The sequence below is a fragment of the Ictidomys tridecemlineatus genome, chromosome 7 (assembly GCF_052094955.1).
Source record: "Ictidomys tridecemlineatus isolate mIctTri1 chromosome 7, mIctTri1.hap1, whole genome shotgun sequence".
NCBI lineage: Eukaryota > Metazoa > Chordata > Mammalia > Rodentia > Sciuridae > Ictidomys > Ictidomys tridecemlineatus.
The window spans coordinates 184,840,169-184,861,641 of NC_135483.1; the positions used below are offsets into that span (position 1 = coordinate 184,840,169).

General features: G+C 41.7%; 1 long non-coding RNA gene across 1 annotated transcript; it reads right to left on the reverse strand.

The window, feature by feature from the left end:
• Positions 1-810: 810 nt before the first annotated feature.
• On the reverse strand, positions 811-19,351 carry LOC144365642 (uncharacterized). The gene is made up of 3 exons (XR_013424334.1): positions 18,794-19,351; positions 2,399-3,579; positions 811-1,507 (listed from the first exon to the last, which is right to left on the reverse strand). It is a non-coding gene; the product is annotated as an uncharacterized LOC144365642 (long non-coding RNA).
• Positions 19,352-21,473: the final 2,122 nt, after the last annotated feature.

Here is a 21,473-nt window from a genome sequence, read left to right on the forward strand (position 1 = left end):
ATTCTCAAGGTTCCAATTCCTCATTGACAAAATGAAGAAAATACCTTACTAGACTCTAATGAATTTGTGAAAATCAATCAGTTAATGAGCTTGGAACTCCTTTTCAAGGTTTTTTTTTTTTTTCCAGGTGGTGGTGATATCATAAGCATGTGTCTATTGTTGCTCAACAATTACATCATCCCCTTGGAGGTGACCCTGCACCACTCACCATTTTGGAAGTGCATGATATTCCCCTGAGATCTCCAATTAATACAAAGAGCCGATTACAGCAGGTCCTGGTGAAAGGCTCCCCACCATGTACAGCGGCAGCTTTCAATTTTTCCACCTCTGACACACGCGTCACATGCCTTTTACATAGTAACATGTGACAATAGCAGCTTGGTTGTGCCAAAACATCTTTATTTCCTACTCAAGAAAGAAAGCGGGTTAAAGCAAATCTACCCTACCTACATTTTTAAAGTAAATAATTTAACAACTTTAACCGTTACTAAAGGCAAATTATTTGTGTCACTATTGTGTTATTGACCCTTCGATAAGATCACTATTTTGAATAGGAATAAATTAAAATTTTGTAATTTGGAAGTTCAGTTGTTTCTAAGTAGGAAACATAAAACCTAAGTTAGTGCTAGATTATTATAATTCTATTATTATAATAGAATTTTTTTTTGATTTTCACTTTTCTCTTTTGTTTGTGCTTCTATATCTATTTCAAAAGATTTATTATTTATTCATTTTCATTACAAATTACTATGAACTGTCTTTGAAAAATGGGATTTAAATAATAAGTGACAAGTGCATATACTCTGTGATTGTCCAGTTTATTAGTTCAAGCAGTTCATTTACTGTAAATGGCTCCCAATACAAATCATATTACCAAATAGGAGAATAGCTAAATTTGAAATTTTCGACTCAACATGTTTATTGTAGAGGAACATGAAATTGACCATTTTCAATTACTTTGAAAACAATGAAATGGAAATAATAATGACTTTCCCAAGAAGGGAAAGAATAAAGTGTACACTTACATTGGGCTTATATCGCAACAGAAGTGTGCCCCATGTGGCTTCTAATAGAACTTTAAAAATTTCCCCTGGGTCATCTGAAACTTCACAATTTTTTAAGATGCAGTGTCTTTTCAATTGGAAGTGATAAAAGCACCAAATAATAACTTCATCGGGTCTGAAGCTTTTCTGTTTGTTTTCCAAAGCTTTTTTTTTTTAAAAAAAAAAAAAAAAAAAAAAGCACAAAAATGGAATCGAATTGTGGGGAAAATGTTTCGCTATGCCCATGGAATTTCTAAGAAAGACGGTGGCCATAAATCCTTTGGGAAAGTGGGCCTTCTACTGTTAAATGACTCTCTCTGGTGACCTGCTTGTATAATGGCCCCAGTTCTCGCTCCACACTGTGTCGATGCCCGTGGCCAGTGACTCTGAAGCTCCTTCAAGAGATGGAATCTTCTCTTGTATTCCTCCCAGGGCAAGTGGAAGTGTGTCCAGGGAGCAGGTGGCTGTGGAGATAAAGGAAGAGGAAGAGAAAGCAAGTAGAAGAAAGGAAGAGTCATACCCGCTTTTGAGTTTTGGCAGGCAGAAGTGACATGGGATGCCACCAGCAGCAGAAGTACGGCAGGAGGGAGAGATGAGAGCAGGTGAGGCTGGGACTCAGATCGACACAACACCCAGTGGGGAATCTGGGCTCACAACAGAAGCTGGAAGGAGGAACCCAGCTAGTTCTGGGTCCAGGCCCTCAAATACCTTGGTTCTCAGCTCTTCCTCTCCCTCCTCTCCCTGTGTCTGAGAAAACGACCCTTTTGGAGGACAAGAAAACCCAAAGAATGAAAGGGAGTTGTCCAGGTGAGGATATAGTAGGCCTCAAACAGCGGACCACAGACCTGTGAGCAGGCCTTCATGAGATCAGCTGAACCACTAACTCTGGATTTATTAAACTAACACCATCTATCACCTCATTATTCACACCAGCCAAGAGAGATTGCGTTAGTCGGAAATTGGGGTAGTGATTTTTCTGACTAAAATAATTAAGAATCAAAAGCGTTTGAATTAGTCTGTTTAGGTCTGAGCCTTGCTGTAATCTTCTTGTTAAAAGAACACAACTGAAATCGAAATGTTTCATTCATCTCTGTATCCCAAATGCCATTGGAATAACACCTTTAATTCAAAATATGGAAACCTCAGTTACCTCAGGTTTGAATACTGTAAGAGGCTCCAAATTGGTCTAGAGAATTTCAGAGAGCAGAGCTCTAATGGGTTTTTCAGGGAAATGTTGTATTTAAGATAACATATTCTGTCTTCTTTTGACATGGTTTTCAGAAACTAGAGATCACGTTGAGTGGATCACGGCTTTCTCCCCACACAAAAGGAGCCATGCACTTTTCTGCACTTACCTTTAAGCATCAGGTAAATGATATGGTAATGTCCTTCCAAAAGAGCGAGCAAAATGCCCTGCTTCAAGGGAGCAGAGTGCCATTCAGGGCAAAATGTTGCTCCAAGGCCAAACATGATCTCTCTCATCAAAAACCACACCATCTGTTTTGAGGTTAGAACCATGAGCTCTGTGAACACTAGAAGTCAAAGTGAAACTCGTCTTGACAGATGGGTCCAAGCTCTGACTTAATTATGAAGATCTGTTTTTCTTTTATTTCTAACATCATTTATGGATCTCACTGCTACGGTCTGTGTGTCCCCAAAGGTCTGTGTGTTAAAGGCTTGGTCCTCAAGGTGGCGCTATTGGAAGATGGTGGAACCTTTAGTGGGTGGGGCCTGAGGTCATTGGAAGGATGACCTTTAGGGAATTGTCAGACTGGTTCTCTTCCTCTTCCTCTTTGCTTCTTGGCCATAAAGTAATAAATTTTCTCTATTACATTCTCCTGCCATCACCATCCTGAACCCCAATTAGAGGCTCACTGAAGTGGCTCCATATATTCTTGGGCTGGAACCTCTAGACGTGTGAGCCAAGTAAGCATTTTCTCTTTGTAAGTCACACATCCATTTTACCTATAGTCAACCGAACATAGAGACATCCTCTGGGATGGAGGCTGATGAGCAGGCAGTCCTGGAGCAGAGTCAGGTAGGGAACTGGAGACTTGCGCTTCCCTGGTCTTGCAGGTTGAATTTTGTATATACACAATTCATATGTTATGGTCCTAACCTCAGTACCCCCAAATGTGATTGTACTGGAAGACAGAACCTTTAAATAAGTAATTTAGTTTTACAAAAGGTCATGACAATGGTCTCTAATCCAATACAATTGGTGTCCTTATAAAAAGAAGACAGTGTAACAGGAACATACATGAAAAGAAATAAGTAAGGATACAGCAGAAGGCAGCCATCTAAAGCCAAGCAAAGGGGCCTCAAAAGAAGCCAACCTTGCCAATGCCTTGATCTTGAACTTCCAGGAAAATTCATCTCTGTTGTTGCACGCCACCCTGCTTGTGGCACTGCCTTGAAGCTCTCCTAGCAAACACTCGGGGTTCCGCAGACTTGAGACTGTTGATTCACCCAGTCATCCTTGATGCTAATGCTTAAGGTGTGCTTCTGTGAAGGATTGTTTTAAGCAATCAGTCTCCTGAAAGTGGCAGAATAAAGTGGTGTAAGAGTTAGAGGAGGGATGGGCTGTCACTTCCCTGTGCCTAGAAAGTTAAAGCCAGAGGAAACTTGGGAAAATCGTCAGCTTTCAAGAATTATGCAACCTGACGTGGGGTGTTTAAATTTTTAATTTGCAGAACTGTCAGCTTCACTGTTTATATTTTAAAGTCACATGGGGCCTGATAGACAGGGCATTTGGGAGTTGACATAGCAGTGGTATATTGGAGGAATTCAACGCAGGAATCAATTTGCCAAAAATAGGTATGGATTCTAGAGAAGAAAGAGGGTCTTAGCAGTGATCTCCCTCACAAGTCCTTATTCTTGGACAGGTAAACTCTAGCCCAGAGAAGTATCCCAAAGGTCTTTAGTGACTTGCTAAAGGTCACTCCAGAGTCCAGCAATGCAGATCCAGAACTGGAAATAGCATTGCTCTTATTGTTGGAAAGACGGTGGTTGTTGCAAAAACTACCCTACATGATAAAAACAGGACAAAATGTATCTGTTAACTCCCCATTATTTTTATTGTCCCAACTGAAATAAAATTATTCTTAGCTCCCTAATAGAGCATCTTCATTTATCCAATAAATAATAGTAAATCTATTAGCTATTTATCTGAACAAAAAAACCTGCAGTGCACTCTACTGTTGAAATCCTTGCTCTGGACCTCAGAGTGAGCCCTTCCCTCCTTGATGCAGTGCCAGGACTGCTGAGTTTCCTTCTTCCCAGAAACATTAGAGCAGATTCATGAACCAGAAACAGCTTTTGACTGTGGAGCTCAAAACTTGTTATAAAACAAAATGCTTTTGTGTGTTTCTATTCCACGAGGGTAATTCTTACCACTACCAGTAAGTAGTTCCCCTTCTTCCCGCTCTCTGTGCTTTGTTGCCTCTGGTGAACAGCAGTCCAAAAATATTAGATGGAAAATTCTAGAAATAAGCAACTCCTAATTCTAAATGACTTATACCATAGTCTATTGTTATAATCACTATAGATTATTCATTATCTATTATCTATTATTAGTTTTTGCTGCTAATATTTTACTCTGCCCAATTTATAAACTACATTTTAGCATAGGTGAGTTTGCATAGGAAACAACATAGTTGAGTCTATGGAGGGTTTGGCTATCCACAGTTTCAGGCATTCACGGGGCATCTTGGAACATGTCCCCTGTGAAGAAGAGTCACTGCTGTAGAGTACTGCAGCACATCAGCGCTGCCACTTCATGGCCATGTAACTTAGATCCATTGTTTAAGGAGGGGATGGTGATTACAGTGAGACTTTTCTGGAGGAATTTCTGAGGCCCCCACCCTCTTTGTGGTTCCTCCCCTACATCACTACCTGTTTTGGGAATTTATGGATTTCTTTACAGTTTGGAGTACTATTAGTTCAGTTCTGGAAGCTTCTATGTGAACTCAGTACACTCAGGTTTGAAGCACCATCTGTGCACTGGTGATTCTCAAATGCCTATGTGCTGCCTCTGCTTCTACCCTGAACTCCTTGTCTGCAGTTGGATGGATAATAATCTTCTTATACCCAAGGTGCCGGGCCAACTCCCACTGTCCAATGCTATTCCAACTCATTACAGTTCAAGCCAACAACTTTGGAGTCACTATTGTCCCTTTTCATTTTCTCACTTTGTCCACTCAATCTATCAGCAAATACAAATGGATTTACCTTCAGATGCACCCAGGTAGGACCACTGTTCACTGCCCTCAGTACTGCACAGGGGCTTAACCACCATCACCTCTCCCTTGCATTACTACTACCGCCTCTTAACTGCCCTTCTTGGTCCTATCTTGGTCTTCCTGAACTCTGTTTTAAGGAGACAAGCTAGATAGGTGGTTTAGGAACATAACTCAAATGTATTGAACTTTCTACTCAAAATCTTCCAATGGCTCCCATTTAAGAGTAAAAGTCAAAGCCCTTTGGATATATGGAAATGAACTTGGCTCCCTATTGTCTCTAATATTTTTTTGTTTGATTTTGTTTTAATTAGTTACACATGACAGTACAATGACCTTGACGTAGCCTACATTTGAATCAGATGGGATATAATATCTCATTTTTCCGAGTATACAGGTTGCAGAATCACATTGGTCATGCAGTCACATATACACACACGATAATAATAATGTCTGTTTCATTTACTAATCTTGCTTCTTTCTACTTTTTCCTGCTCATTCTCTTCTACCATCCTGGCCTCCTATTCTTCCTCATGAATGAGTTCCTGCCTCAGGGCCTTAGCTTAGAATTTGCTGCAGTCACTAGAACAATATTTGCTGGATGGACTTTCACTCCCTGTTTCCTGCCTTTCATCAAATGGCATTGACTCTCTGACTGCAATCTTATCTGAAATAGAGTTCTTCTTTACCCTGCTGTACTGTATTTTCTGTTTGCTTCTTATCTGCCTATTCCCTCCCAATACAAGATAACCAAGACTTTATTGTTTTACTGCCTGTAATTAATGGACACAGTAAGCACTCAAAAAATATTGCTCCAATGGAAAAACAAATAATTCTGATTCTTGATAAGAAGCTTTCATTGCTTTTTACAGACTATGAAATAATATGCTGCTCCCTTTAGCCCTCTCCAATTCACCCATCCAGTTTCATTTCCCAACTAGATACCAAACATCACATCCTGACTTTTCTGAAGTCTAAGTCTCTCATCCTACATTCTATGAGGACGAGGACGGCTTTCCTCCCCTCCTAGACAGGTCCCACCCCTTCCTCAAAGTACAGTTAAAATCTACCAAACTCCCTCGCTCCCTCGGCCTGTGCTTGTCTCAAATCCAGATGTTGGTCCACATCCTTTTCCCTTCTGAACAGGGAGTCCCCCTAGTTATGCACACCATCTGTGCCCACAGTCAGTACCACAGTAAAAACGAAAACAAAACCCTGGCTTTATTCAATGAATTCTCACCAAGACTCACATTGGCCAACAGTCCGACTGCCGTATGAGTGAGGGTGTAGTTTCTGGATAGTTTTATCATTCCAGTTTTGCAGCAGAGGTTTGAAATTTCATTTTCTGAAGATATATTTTTGCTCATCCTATGTACATTAAATGACGGGTCTCAGTCTTAGAGGCTGAGAAAGCTTGTTGAACTAAAATGATTATCAGATCTTGTTTAAGTGTCTAGGAAGACAAATATTAGGATTGAATTATCAGAGAAAGATTAAAAATCAAAAAGCAATTATCCATCTCTGCTTTGTCTTACTCAGCTGGTCATCTAGTCTAATGGGGGTACATGTAGTTTCAGCCCTTGCCCTGGCTGGCTTTGTTCTCTTGTGAAGGTCAAGTCCAGTACACAGGACACATCTGGTTGCTGTGTCCACTCCATTTAATAACGAACACCCACACCTCCAGTCCCACAATCCCAGGGCTGCCAGAGGGTAGGCGGAGTGGTCTACTCAGGGAGATGCATAGTCTGCCCTGCTCTCATGGACAGGGCTACAAAACAGACCCTGTTCCAGGTGACAGCCAATTTCCAAATGAGGCCAAGAACATGGAGAAGCGATGACAGTCCTGACCTGGGGCCTAGCTCCTCCAGAAGGCGTGCAGCTTGTTTAATTTCCTGACATTTTCTGACCTGGACAAAGAATCCATCTGATGAGTCACCCATATTAATGAGGTTGTGAATCCTATTTGCTGTGCGGCTGCCTCCCCTTTAGTTATTCAGAGAGAAAAAGCATTCTCAGGCGAATTCAGGGGAAGAAGCAGTGCTGACAGCCTTTCTGTCGTGTTTTTATTTTCAGACCTTGGCCTCTGCTTTGTGGGGAAGGAAGTTGTTTCTTTGCCTTGCGTGAGCTTGTTTGAGGAGCTGAAAATAATTATTTAGATAAAACCTTGATGGAACAAGCAGCCTTTGTCTGATGGACAGAAAGCACCTCAGGAGCTCAGTCCTGTGAATCTGCTTAGTCACAAGAGGATAGAGGTTACATTGTTTCCTGGATCCTAGATGTTGCTTCTGTCTGAAAGCCTTGTTATAAAAAAAAAAAAAAGAGAGAGAGAGAGAAAGAAAAAAAAAGTAGAGTATTTGTGTTTAGGATAACTAATTTTGTTTCACGCATATCCACACAGATCCAAGATGTGAGGCTCAGGTATTGGAATACTTGCAGCCTTGCCACCTGTTGGATTCTCCAGCTGCCAAATTCCCAAGTGATTTTTAAGAGCTACACCAGCTGCCTCCCAACAATGACTGTGAACCTGCAGAATCGTCAAGTCCCTTCCTCTCTCTGAAAAATATCAGCTTTTCTGCCCTTCCACAGGTGTCTGGTGGAGACTTCTCAATTTTTTTTTTTTTTTTTTTTTTGCCTCCTGTGCTTTTCAGACAAAAAAGTGGCAGGCAGGGACCCAGAGATTCCTCTTTTTTACTTAAACAGAAGAAATTGTGGTTCAGAGAGTAACAATGAGTTCTAGGATCATGAAGCATGAGACCCAACCCAGGGTCCAAATGAGTCATCCTTAAATATTAACATGAGCAAAGACTCACCTGGAGAGTTTATGAACAGTTTCAAGATGCACCCAATAGTTTGTGGGGAGCAGGTCAAGCGCAGGAATCTGTAGCTTAAGGGATACTGGTGATTTGGAGGGAGACGATCCATAATTCAAACTTTAAAACGCACTCATTAGACCCAGTGCAGTCCCTAGATCTGTCCTGATGAAGGTGATGCCCCCATCATTCCTGAGACCACAGGTCACTACTCATCAGTCAAAGCTGCCATCACCTCTCAACCAAGAAAGAGAAACATCCCGTTGGAGAAGCTTGGTTAGGAACTGTCTATCTCCACCCAGAACCCAAGGTACTCCCTGGATTGCTGTCAGGGAAGCAGACAAGAGAACTGCTCTCTCTGGTTGTGGGGAGCAAGTGACCACCCTCATCTCATCGAAGAGCTTCGTCATCACCACCTTGTTCTGGGACGTCCTGGGCACCAATGATCTTGCTGGAATGTACAATCCCTCCTTGCTTCAGGGTGGAGTTCAAGTGCCAAAGTCTCTTGCTGAAGTAACGTGGGAGTCACTTGGGATTCTTTGATCTCCCGCCGGGAGCATTTCCAAGACCAGTCAGGAAGAAGGGAATTTCATTTCTCTCAAGTTCCTTTTGCAGAAAGCAAGCCCTGGAAGGTCCACTTTGAGAAAGGACCATATGCATCTAAACGTCACTCAGAGCACATTGAGTGTTTCTGCCGTGGCCACCGTCAGCACCAGGAGGCATGTTCCTGGTAGAGTTCATGTGTGCTGCCTCACACTTCCCCAGCAGCGAAGCCCTTCCCACAGCCTCAGAACTCAGGGCAGCTTGCAGTGGAGGACCAGAAGGAGGAAAAACATAATGAGGGCAACTGGGGCGCACATTGGAGCCTCTTGAGGTCATCACGCTATTGAAGCGGCTCCCATGCTGCTCTTGAACATGCACGTCAGCATTTCTCAGAAGCACATGGCCATTCATGCCTGCAGGCTCACACACACAGCATGTGTGGGCAAGCCCTTCATATCAGCTAAAATTTCCTGTTATAAGGAACGTAACACAACCAAAGTATATAAAGTTAAAAAGAGTGAGGGTTAGTACTTAAGCATGGCCTTGCAGGTGTTTGGACAATGCCACCAGCTCTGTGTGTGTGTGTGTGTGTGTGTGTGTGTGTGTGTGTGTGTGTGTGTCTTTACACTGCCACGCATCTCTGCTTCTATCAGACCTTCACAGACTGGTTTCCTTCATGCAGAGGAAACTGGCTGCTGGTACCCACAGTAGTACTACATGATGGTAACCTCTTATACTAAGAGAGAGAGAGAGAGAGAGAGAGAGAGAGAGAGAGAGAGAGAGAGAGAGAGAGAGAGAACCTTCTTTCTCAGAACTGATTATATGAAATTTCAGTGGTCACTCTGTCCCGCATTGCTCATATTCAACCTGAATCAACCTCTGGCTGGAGACTGAGCTGCTGTGATGGTGGACCTGGATTAAGACCTAGTCTTGATAGGAGACCATGGGGCTGGGCTGGGGGTGGGTGGGTGGTGAGAATCTAAGGAGCAAAAGAAATGGAGGATTAGATGGAAAGAGAACAAAAATATTTATGCACTCTGCCTTTCTCCTCTGCCCACCTCGCCTGATGGTGGACATGCTGGTCATCAAAACCCAGCTCCAATGCTACCTTTGAGAAAACCTTCAGGACCCCTCCTGCAGGACTGCTTTACAAAGTGCCTACTGTTCTGCAAAAGACTGAGTGCAGACCTCTCTCCAGGCCTCCTAGAGCACAGAGAATGAGCGAACACATCAAACTCATCTTTGTACCTTGAGCACTTGGGATCGTGGGACTACCTATCTTGGTCTTCTAGTTGGGGGGAAAAGTCAAGGTGGGAAATAAACACTTTCAGAAAGATCTTGGTTTGTCTCTGGCCACAGCCTCACTGGTGTAGATGGCTCCTCCCAAACAGGATCATCTCTGGGTCTTCTGCTTGAAACTTATCTCCAATCAGGTTTTGTAAAGAGCTTTATTGGGATAGAATTTATGTGCCCACACAATTCATTCCTTTTCAGTGTGAATTCAATTATTTCTACTAAACCTACAGACTTGTACAGACACCATTATAATCCAATGTTAGAATATTTCCATCGTCCCCCAACGACGCCCTGTGCCCATTTGCAGCCACTCTCCACCCTACCACCCACCCCAGGGAGCACTAATCCATGTCCTGTCTTATGGAGTTGTCTTCTCTGAACATTTCATGTAAGTGGAGTCATATGACACGTGGTCTTTTTTTGCATCTGGCTCCTTTCACTTAGCCTAATGTTGGGTCATGCAAGTTGTGGTGTACCCCAGTATTGATTTCACTCCTTTCAACTCAGCAATTCCATTATATGGATCACCACCTTTGGTTCCTCCAGCTCCAGGCCCCTTCAGCCCTCCATTCCTGAGGGAGAACATCCAGAGAGGGAGGAGGGAGCCAAAGCAGCACCGCCTTGCTGGCCCCGGGTTCCAGGTCCTTCACTAGTGAGGGTGGCTGCTCTCTACCCAATGTGATGTCCCCATACAATGCCCTTATTTTTGATTGTGGCCATTTTGGCAGAGGAAGGAGGCTGGTGAGGAGATCGTGACCATAACTGGGCTCTCTTTAAGTTGACTATTTTGAACACAGAATCCTTTGAGTGCTGCTGTTTATAGGAACAGGTTTGGTATGGGCTTAAGATTTGGTAGCTGAAGAAGAATGTGCCCAATTCAATTTAAGGTAGTAGTGGCTTCAGAGAAAAAGACTCTTACCTGTATATATGTAATTTTTGTTTAATTCTGCAACAGTATTAGACACATCCTTTGGGTGAAAATAATAGGACAAAAGAAGCAATTTTCTTTCATCTTTAAGGTAAAGGATAATAAAAGCAATCTCTTACAAGATAAAAACATGTAATTTCTTTCTGGTACTAATTTTTCACGACAGGTCTTTTCTGGCACCCAGAACACCCACACATCACCTCTCTCCCACCTCCTCCCCCCACTCTCCCAAACTTTTTCTTTATTTAAACATGTTAATATCTTTTATTTTCCATTCATCACCAACTAGGGCCATTAAAACCAGGCTTTGCTAATTAAATAAACAATTAGCTCTGAGGTCACATTGTGGGGATAATGGGGGTAGGGAGAGAAGAAGGAAAATTAGCTCACACATTATCTGAAATTTTATTTCACAGCACGCATACAAAGAAGCGCTGGATCCAGGGCACAAGAGATTACTCATGAAAGGAATTTACAGCGAGTGATAATGAGGGCGTTTCAGCAAGCCATCAATCTGCTGGCGGTTCCGGGAAGCCCCTGGACAACCAGAACACAGGCCAGGCGGAATGGAAGCAAGGTGACATTTAGAGAACATGGTTCACTGGAAAGAATGCTCTATGCAAATCCAAGGATATCATCTTGGGGGCCAAAAAGACTTGCAACCCTGAACACCCATGTGTTAGCTACACATTCTTCCCCACCTTGTAGAGCTTTTTGACAACCTGGGGAAACTGCACAAAACCCGTGTTTGCTAGAATGGCAGACTGGGAGCAAAGCAGAGGGCTGCAGAGTATCTCTCCTAATCAAACTTTGTAACAGTTTCAGCCACATTTCCTGTCTAGCCCATTTCACACTCTGCCATTTTTTTCCCCTGCTTACATCAGCAGTAAATAACTTTGGATGTTCTCTGAAATTAAAAAAAAAAAAAAAAAGTCAGATTAAGAGGAAAGGTAAGTACTGAAAAAGACTGAATATATCATTATTTCATTAAGGAAATGCAAGTTTAAAAAGCCTGCCTTTGTATTTCCTCCAGGGCAAAGGTCCCAAGAAGGACTCGAATATATATATGAGAAAAAATCCAATGCAACAAGGAATTTGTATGTTTGACTTGCTTTTCTGTGCATGTCTCCATCACACAAGAACACAAATTCTTTACAGAAATGTCTTAGGGGAAAATTTAAGGACCATGTGCATCTTCTGTGGTGCTACTTATTAGTGATGACCCTGATCAACACTTTAGCCATAGCTGTCTAGATTTTTCTTATCTATAAACATGCAAATGCACACATATTTATTATATTTTCATTTTACAAATGGAATCATCCTGGAAGACATTTTGTATTTATTTATTTATTTATTGCTGAATAGGAAAGCATGTCCATTTTTAATGTCAATAAATATCCATGCACATTTATCCCACATACCTGTATTATAACTGTAATGTGAATATCCTATAATTTATTTGACCCCAGAATCAGAAAGAAAATCAGAAGCTGACTGAGATAAACTCCGATTCTAAACTTCCCTGGATATTCTATTCAGAACACACTTGGACATTCATTCAGGATGCACAGTCATTTATTTTGTGTCCTAATGTAATATCAGAGAAGGCTGCAGCAAACCTGGGAAGTAATGGAAATGTTAAAAGATTTACAAAGCAGGCTACATCCTGCAGTATTTCCCCAAATTCACTGGAACATGAGTTCACTATAGGACAGCGGAGAAGCTCTTGCCTGCTGTAACCCCCACCAGCATTATTTTGCACCACAGAGTATCATAAATGTTTGTTGATTTAAAAGCAGAAATGAGAGGAGGGCATACCTGACCCTTCCATGAGCTGCAGAACACTGAATGTCAGTAGTTGCTCTTTCAGTGCTGCTAGAGTTGAGGTTAAAGCACAGTTCTTTGGAATGAAGACAAAGAGGAACAATGGAAAGTCCCAGATATTACTAGGAAGAAATTCCAAAAGGTACCCTAAAATACAAGGAAAGCAACTCTTCCCTTCACACTAAAAAGGGAAAAAGAATTGATTAGAAGGTGAGAGCTGGTCACGGTTAAGAGCACAAGCCACAGTTAAGGGTATCATAAGGTCTAAGTATTAAATACGTTCAAGTTCCAAGCTTCCAAATGCTAATTGATATTAGCTTCACCTTATGGACAAAGAAATTTACCTAGCTAGGGTCTACAAAGCTTTTATAATCAGTGAAAAGAAGATATGATATTTGAAAGAGAAGATTGCAATTTGTATCTCATAGAGAGAAATGGGTAGGCAGGCGTGTGTGGCTTTGGAGAGTGAATGACAGCCAGTACTGTTGATAAAATCAGTTTAAAAGTTTTAAAGTCCCTGGGCCAGGTAGAAAGAGCCTAACCTTCAGTTTTCTTGATAAGCATCATGCCCACATTTTTTTTTCTCTGTAACAGCCTTTCCTTTCTTTCTCTCTTTCTTTTCTTTTTTGACATCTATAATCTAATAGGCTTCTCACTTCCCAAGCAATCAGTAGCAGGACTGCAGCTGATTTTCAAATCATCTTTTTATTGTGACATTTCTGCTAACCTTTCATTTTACAAAATAGCTCCTGTATTATTTGGGGTACATTGGAATATTCCTCAATGCATGCATACTACGAATGGATTTCAGATCTTTTTCACCTCAAATACCAATGGCAAAAGCCAGTCATTACCCGAGATTCAACAGCAGCCGTTTAAAACGCTGCTTAAGTTGCTGATCCAGTCCCTGCCCGTTCCTGCCTTCTGCTTGGTGAAAAGCACCTGCTCCTATGTCAAGTTCCTCTGTTAGAAACGTTTGCTGTATGTAATCCTCACTTAGCTGGTGGGCCTTTGCCATAGAAACCATCTTAGCAACTGCGATGAATGCCAGCAGGAAGATGAGCAAACATTTGAAAGGAGAGAAGCACCTCAGCAAAACACCCTGAGTCCTGAGAGGAACAACTTCTGTGGGTGAAACACTTGGGAAACAAGGGCCAGTTACATAAACAGGAGCAGGATGAATCGAATATTCTCCCAGCCTTTGCTGTTGTGCTTAATTTTCAGCAGAGAAATCCAGGCCCAGGATGCCAGTCTAAAGATGCTAACCCCAAGCTGTAACTAGGTAGCAGCTGGAATTACAATTAGGGAAACTCAAGAGTCTCTTCCCACCTAGCCCAGCAACAGCCCTCTTAGCCCCACCCAGTTTGGGGACAATCCTTTCTTTTTTTCAACAACTAATTTTATTTTTGTTTATGTAATTAGAGTGCACAATGTGGTCCTTAGACATGCACAGCGAAGTGGTTACCGTACTGAGCACCTCCTCTTCATTACCAGGCATTCTTTGGGGCAGAAGATGCCACAAAAATGGGCCAGGTAAATTCCCTGGGTCAGACCCTGTTCTTGTGCTACCTGAGGCTGGACCAAAAGCTACAGCTACTCCCATGCTCCCTCAAAGAGATTCCAACAAGTGCCAGCATTACCCTGAAGGTCTTGTACTGAGTTCACAGCCCACCTGGTCTGATTCCTTAGAAACCTGGTTCTATCTCCCTAGTCATTGCTTTTTAGAGTGCTGGCCAAACACCCTAGACAGGCTGCTTAATTCTACCTTCTTCCTTTTTCCTCACCAGTGCTTATATTTAGATAAAGAGATGGAGTTTGCGGAGGTATATTTTGCATTCAGTAAAATTCATTTATCACAGTGGAATTTTGGGGTTTGACAAATGCATGCAGTCACACCACCATCACCAGAGGAAAGATGATGTTTTCATCAGCCTCCCAAATATCCTCATGCTTCTTTTATAGTCAACCCCACCCCCAGCCTCCGACAACCACTGATCTGCTTTATTTCCCCCGAGTTCTGTCTTTTCCAGAATATAATATAAATGGAATCATGTGGTCTGTCAACTTTTGAGTCTAGCTTCTCTCATTTAGCACATGCCTTTGCAGGTCTCCATGTGTTTGCATACCAGGTCTCGGTCTGGCCACATAGTACTCTATCATATGTGTGTGCACCACTAGCAGATTTCTGTGAAGACACCAAAGAACATATGGGTTGTTCTAGCTTTGGGCAGTTATGAGTGATGTTTCTATAAACATTATTGCTCAGGTCGTGTGAATCTATGGTTTCATTTTTTCTTAGGCATAGGATCTCCAGGTCACATGGGCCATGTTATAAGACTAATGTAGTTTTAATTGGTAAAGCTACAAAGTGCAGCTTGGTGCCACAGAATGAAGATTAAACTGGTATCCAAAAACCTTGGTCCAAGCTGCACATTAAAAACTAATAATTTCTATGTCTTTGGATAAGTTACTTTGTTATTTTTTAAACTTATTTTCCTAAAAAGCAAGGGTTATCATCACTTATAGGCATGTGTCACTATGGCATAAACTAATTTTGGGAGATGTTTATAAAATGAAAGATCTTCTTGCATTTTATCAGCAACTATTATGTCACATTATTACCTGTGATTGTGAATCTCTTACAAATGAGAGGTCAGATCCATGCTAGGATGCATGCAGCACATGGTTGGCACAAAACTGAAGCCACAGGCATCTTCAGCCACCCATCTGTACCCTTTGTCACTTTAGAATACAAAACTCAAGAGGGGTACTGTCCAACACAGTAAATACCAGTCACATTGTCTGTTTCAATTTAAATTAACTAAAATTATCACACTCTCCCCAACAAATTTTTGCAATTAAAGTAATAATTATTCATAAAAATACATTAGACCCAGTTAAAGACTCACTTCCTCGGTTACACTCACCTTATTTCAGTTGCACAATAGGCATGCATGGCTAGCCACCCCTTACTTGAACATTACAGAGTAGAAGACGTTTCCTTCATTGCAGATAGTCGTAGACAATGCTGATCAAAAGGGCAGTGACTTTGATCTTGGATTTTCTCAGCAGAAAAAAATCTAGAAACCATTTATAGCTCAAAATTAAAAGCTTGCGATGATGACTATTACCTATTTTGATCTTGCAAGTCTTAATCAGCCCTATAAACCCACACTGCCAGGATTCAGTGGCTCATAAAATTAAACCACAAACATCTACCCATGAATAATGAAATTGTTCTCCACAACTCTGGCCTGCTCCAGTATTGATCCAATCTTGTCTGAATCTTACTCTTAACTCGCTCATTTATTATCTTGTTCTTGCTCCTTTGGGCTTAACATTTGCATTTAATCTCTTTGGCTTCAATTTTGGATTCCTTTCCTGCTTTTCTGGAGATTCCACCCCAAAAGAGCACAGCGACTATTAATCAGCCTCTCTGAACCTAATTGAATTGATGGGGTGACCTCTCCTCTTCAGCCTGACCCACCTGACCCTCCACAGTTCAGAAGACACACACAGATGAGTCAAGGGGGCAGCAGCTGGTCAGGTTATGCCAAGGTTGTTGACCTTCAACTGGGTCATGAATGCCAAGGCCTTGGGGAGCCTGGCAAGCCACGTGGGTGACTGAATCAGAGCGAGAGCAGCAGTAGGCAGTGGAGGAGGTAGGCAGACTGCAAGCATATGCCCCATTCTGGAAAGCTATTCAAATACAAATAAACACTCTGCAGGCATTGGAGGCCCAGAAATTGGAAAAGAAGAAGTAACACTATCTCTGTTTTGCAGATGATGAAATAGTGTCCTGGAAAAAAACCAAGAGAATCAGTGCTAGAACTAATAAAAACAGTGCAGAATTTTGTAAGCTGAAGAGGCATAAAACAAGCTTACAAAAATTAATAACCTCCATATAGAGAAACGATAACCAGCCAGAACATATAACAGAAGAACAGGCCTGATTTACAATTACAAAAAAGAGAAAGTGAACAAGACATTAGAAAACCCAAATGAGGAAGGCTTTAGGACAGAAAGCAAAGTTAGATTGAAACAAATGGAGAGACATCAGAATTCTGAAGCAGAACAACTCAAGATCAGAAGCCTATGTATGTATGTATGTGTGTGTGTGTGTGTGTATATATATATATATATATATATATAATAGATGTCATATACATTTGCTAAGATCTTAATTAAAAAGTTTTTTCTGGAGCTAAATAATTTTTAATACATTTTAACTTTTCAAAAATATCTAGGAACACCCTAAAATAGAACAATGAAAGCAGAAAAGTTCTGCCAGCTATACCGCACATAGTGCACAGGTAGTAGACAGGTCTACTGTATACAGGTACACAGAACACAGGTACATGGTGCACAGGTACACAGTAACATGGTGCACAGGTACACAGTACACAGGTACACAGAACACAGGTACATGGTACACAGGTATACAGAACACAGACCACGTAATTAAAGCAGAGTAGTCCTGGGGTCCAACTAAATGGAGAGAATGTCCAAAATAGGGAAAAACGGTAAATTTAACTATATATATTTAAAATAAATCTTTTTGCCTGAAAAGAATATTTCTAGAAAAGCAAAATTGCAAATTATAAACTTAATTTATACATAAATCTTTAAAAATGAGAAAAAAAGAAATGCCAATAGCTTGATATAAAAAAAAAATGTAAAAAAACAGGAACCTTCGTAGCCACTGAACATTTTACATTCTCACCAACCGTGTACGAGGGTTCCAACTTCAAAATATTTAAAATAGAATTACCATAAGATGCAGCAATGCCAACTCTAGGCTATACACCCAAAAGAAATGAAGATACCCGCACTTCCACACTCCTACAGCATCATTCACAACAGGGAAGCGAGCCAAGCATGTATCCATGGGTGGACGGGTCCAGAAAATGTGGTCTGTACATACAATGAAAAATCATTCAGCCTTCGTTAAAAACAAGCAAGTCCTGCTGCTGCAGTTTGGTCTGGGCTGTCTCCCAAAGCCTCATCAGTGGAAGGTCTGGCCCCAGGGAAGCACTGTTCCTAGCTGAGGCTCTTGGGAAGGGATGAGCTTCCCATCTCATTGATGGTTTAATTGATTGATGGTCTCATAATTGATATAGACTATTGAAAGGTGATAGAAATTGTAGGGCCTAGGTGAAGGAAGTAGAAGTAGGTCACTGAATGCATGCCCCAGAAGCAGACATCTTGTCCTGGCTGCCATGGGCTGAGAAACTTCCCTCTGCCGCACCTAAAAGAAGTGAAGCCACCTATCCATGGATTGAAAACTCTGAAACCATGATCCAAAATAATTTTTCCTCCTTTATGTTGATTTTATCAGGTATTTTGTCATAGTGGCAGAAAGCTGCCATTTTCAACAACATGGATAAGCTGGGAGGACATCCACCACACATTCCCACCATGATATGTTGCCTTGCCCTAGCCCCCAAAGCAAAGGAACCAAGTGATAATAAACTGGAAACTCCAGAACTGTGAGTCAAAATAAACCTTTCCTCTTTATAAGTTTATCATCTTTGGTGTTTTGTTGTAGCGACATAAAGCTGACTAACACATAGTTCAATTAATTGAATAAACTATTGAATGTCCATGGAGTATATTACATCTGTAAAAAAAAAATGTGAGGAAGAGCTTTTTGAAAGAAATGAACAGAGCTTTGTTTCTGGAGTGAACGACGATATATATTATAAAACTTAAAGGGAAAGGTAAGATACAAAATAGTATAATGGCATAATATGCTCTTTTGTCTATATTTTATAAAACTAATAAAGCAAATGAAAATGGTTACCTGCAGGGTGGACTGGGAACAAGGTGGGGGAAATGCAGAGGAAAATGAGAATTCCATGAGTGGACCTTTGTATAGTCTTTTGAATCCCATCTCTTACATACTCAAAAAGAATCAAAAAGGATGCAAAAGTTCAAGGTAGACAGACACCAGATTTCAGCACAGAACGCCCCCACCCGCTGCAGCCACCGACCCATGCGGCTGGCCACGGACCTGAGGACCTGATGGGCTTTCTAATGTTCATTCCCCGGCTGTGAATAGAAACTGTGTGCCGAGATTGAAAATTAGGTTAAGCTGATTGCCTTTACCTTCATGAAGATCAAAGCCAGGTACATTGTACTCAGCTGTTCCATCCAGTTACCTTCACCAGGCGGAGAGAGGCGTTAGTCATCAGTTGTTGAGGCTGGCCTTTCGTTTTTCTCCCAAAGTGATCTCAATCGCAGACCAAATTCAAAAACTTATTATCCCGCCGTTAAGATTTCAGGAAACAAGGCCAGCTTGATCCTCGTTTCTGTCGTCTGACTCACTCACCAAGCCCCTGAGGCAGCACAGCGAACATATTGGTGTCAGCAATTATGGGCTGACTCACCAGAGAGCATGCACGATTAACCTGTCCACCACCTCTCCACCAGCCACCTGTGGTCCTCAGTAGGACCATCGGCACCACACTCACGGGGTAGGAGCCCAACCAAGCCTTTCTGCCCAGATGCCAGGCCAGAAGCCATGCACAGCCCCATAACGCTTTGCAGCAACCTGAACAAGTTCAAAACATCCCCCTCCGCTGAGCAGAGCATTTCTGAGTCCTCTGCTCTTGCCATGCTAAGGCTCACAGCAGCTCCCTACTGCTTACTGTTGAATGTTTCACCCAGTTAACAAAACCTATAAGGATTAAAACTCTGAATACCAATTTTGTTTGAAGATAAGTTTTTGCTAGTTGGCTTGTTGAGTGGCCATAGGAAAATCATTTAATCTAAGTTTCAATACTCTTATTTGTAAAACTCCTGAGTGACAAATTTTTGTAAGAATGAATCTGTTAATTTGCAGAGCTGGGAAGCTAACTCAGGACCTCCAGCATGCTAGGCAAGTGCTGGGTCACTGTTTGGCAAGAATTTAAATGAGATGCTTTGTCCCAATGTTGCAGATAAGCATTCTCTTACCATTGTTCCTCTGCTGAGAAAAGTTAGATCTTCATTTTATTACTGATCAAACGTTCTCCCTAAGCACCCATCTCCCACCCAACATTAGTGACTGGGAAAAGAAACACCACAAACAACCAAACATGAACCTTTGCCACCCAAGAGCTCTCCGTTCCTTCCACCTGAAGAGCCTCTTTGGGGTAGCACCAGGTAGTGTATGAAAAAAAACTCAGACTGTGAGATCCTCTTCCCTAAGCCAGTCACTAGGGAGACTCGCAGGGTCAGGGACAAGAGAACTGCAGGTGCTGCCTCTGGTCAGCTGCACCGTCGGGCCAGTCTCACCTAGGCACACCTCCACGGAGGCACAAACTCTGGGGCCATTCTACTACTGCCCTCGGCTCAATCTGCAGTGACACATTTCTTTGGCTCCGTCAAGTAGGATGTGGCCAAACCTGCTAGCTCTCGGGTGGCACTTAGCTCCAGCGGGGCACACAGGGAACCTAGACATTCCCACCAGCCCAGGTTTGTGGCTAAAAAGAGCGCTGCTAAGAGCTATTGCCAGTAACACTCCATGTGTGTCCAAGGAAGCCATCTTCTTCCTCAAGCTTTTACAAATTGGGTCGGACAATTAAAAATAAATCTAAATGTTTACAGGTCAGTTGGATTTCTTTTTATTGATACTAAAGGTAAGCAGAAGGTTCATGTTTGTCTTGTGAGCACAGGGAATGATTACTGGCTTAAATATACACAGAGCCTTTCTCTCTATTTCTATACCGCTAATGGTCCTATTTATCCTGACTTCATATGTCAGTGAAGGAGAAGTATATGTGAAAATCTCCCAGTGGAAAAACATCTGCAACACACACTAATTTGTTAATTTATTTGTGTGGAACCTATTATATGCCTGGGGATATATAAATAAAATATAGTCCCTGTGCCTCCTGGACATAAGAGAAAGAGTCTATTCTTTAATATACAAAGAGTTTTTACAAATCAATAAATGAAAATCATGGGGCTGAGGATGTGGCTCAAGCAGTAGCACGTTCGCCTGGTATGCATGCAGCCCGGGTTCAATCCTCAGCACCACATACAAACAAAGATGTTGTGTCTGCCAGAAACTAAAGAAAATAAATATTTTAAAATTCTCTCTCTATCTCTCTCTCTCTCTCTCTCTCTCTCTCTCTCTCAAAATAAATAAATAAATAAATAAATAAATGAAAATCAAATGGCACAAAATTTGACCATGGTTATACAAAGATAGATCTCTCTCTCTCTCTCTCTCTCTCTCTCTCTCTCTCTCTCTCTCTCTCTCTCTCTCACACACACACACACACACACACACACACACACACACACACAAGGTCTATCAGCATCAAAAAAAAATTTCCAATCCACTCATAATCAGTGAAATGCAAGTTAAATTCCTAGGGGCTGGGGCTGTAGCTCAGTGGCAGAACGCTTGCCTAGCCTGTGTGAGGCACTGGTTCGATCCTCAGCAGCACACAAAAAATAAATTAATAAGCAAAGATATTGTGTGTCTCTCTACCAGTAAAAAAAAAAATTTAAAAATAAATTCTTAAGATACCATGTAACAGGGTATTCTTCAGACTGCTTCTGTGTAAGTATTAGCTGAAGCATGAAAACACTCAATTTAAATGTTAAAATTGATGATCAAATGATCAAGACAGTCAACTTTTAAACCTCTCATCCAGAATAAGGAAGGGGAAAAGTTAGAACTGGAAATTGAGGGAGGATTCCAGAAGGGTATATCTGAAGGCTGTTGGTTTGCTGAACCCTTGATGAAAGGGGATCCACCCTAGTGTGTCCCCTGGAGTCTAGAGAGAGGAGTTCC